This window comes from Triticum aestivum, chromosome 2B, assembly GCF_018294505.1.
Source record: "Triticum aestivum cultivar Chinese Spring chromosome 2B, IWGSC CS RefSeq v2.1, whole genome shotgun sequence".
Classification (NCBI taxonomy): Eukaryota; Viridiplantae; Streptophyta; class Magnoliopsida; order Poales; family Poaceae; genus Triticum; species Triticum aestivum.
Window position 1 is genome coordinate 20,676,466 of NC_057798.1, and position 1,602 is coordinate 20,678,067.

The window sequence follows — 1,602 nt, forward strand, 5'->3', positions numbered from 1 at the left end:
TGAAGTTATCTCAAGGGGGTTATATCGACAACGACGCGACAACGACGAGAAAGGAAAATAATTAAGGAAAAGGAAGAAAAGAGGAAGAAGGAAGAAGGAAGAAGAAGAAAAAAAAGAGGAGAAGAAGAAAGGAATAGAGGAGAAGAAGAAAAAATAGAAAAAATTTCTATTTTTTCTTCTTCTCCTCTATTCCTTTCTTTTTCTATTTTTTCTTCTTCTCCTCTATTCCTTTCTTCTTCTCCTCTTCTTTTTCTTTTTTTCCTCTTCTTATTTATTTCTCCTCTTCTTCCTCTCCTCTTATTCATCTTCTTATTTTCCTTTTTCCTCTCATTCTTTTTCTTGGTCTTTCTTCCTTCTTCCTCTTTTCTTCCTTCGACCCTCTCGATCCCTCGACCCTAGAAACCTCGAACCCTCGACCCTTGACCCCTTAACGACCCTCGACCCTCTACCCTAGTTCCCGACCCTCGACCCCTCGGCGATCCTCGACACCCTCGTTCCCGATAAAAATTAAGAAGAAGATGAAAAAAAAGAGGAGAAAAAAAAGGAGAAGAAGCTCCTCTATTCCTTCTTCTTCTCCTCTTTTTTTCTTCTTCTTTCTCTTCTTCCTCTCCTCGTCTTCTCCTTCTTCTTCTCCTTCTTTCTCTACTTATTTTCCTTTTCCTTATTTTACTTTTTCCTCTCCACTAACATAAAATGCACTATCCTAAAATGCAACAAACATAAAATGCACTAAATTGATCAACTAACCTAAAATCAATGATAAAATGCACTAACCTAAAATCGATATCTACTAATTAACAACTTAAAAAATAATAAATATATGAAAAAATGCATATATGAAAAAAAACATCATCATATCATCAACAGAAAAAATAGTATTTTTTCTAAAAATCTATCTTTTGCATATATACATCAACATATATATACACTAACCTAAAATGCACAAAAATGCTATCGGAGAGGGGGTATAACGACCCCCCTCATGTATCCACATACATACATCTATACATACATATATACGGTGTCGGGGCAGCGGCGCGCGCGGCGATGGCGACGGGGTCGGGGCCGGCAGGGGCGGTGGGTGAGGTGACGGTGTCGGGGCAGTGGCTCGGCGGCGGCGACAGCGAGGTGGACCAGCCTGACGGCGTCGGGGCAGGGCTCGGCGGCGACGGCGACGAGGAGCAGAGGCGTCGGAGCGAGAAGAAACAGATGGATTTTGGCGAAAACTGTCAAGTGTTGTATATATACGAAGGGCATTGGTCCCGGTTGGTGGCACCAACCGGGACTAATGCACCCTTTAGTCCCGGTTGGTGCCACCAACTGGGACAAAAGGCCTCTTTTTCGGCAGCCCAAAGGGCGGGAACCGGCGGCCTTTGGTCCCGGTTGGTGGCACCAACCGGGACTAATGCCCACCCTTTAGTCCCGGTTGGTGCCACCAACCGGGACCAAAGGCATCTGTGCTGTCCGCCTCGGGGCCAAAGTTCAGTCCCACCTCGCTAGTCGAGAGGGACGCGCAGTGGTTTATAAGCCCCACTGCCGCACCCCTCTCGAGCTCCTCTCCACCGCAGGCTTTCGGGCCTACTTGCTATTGCTTTGCCGGAT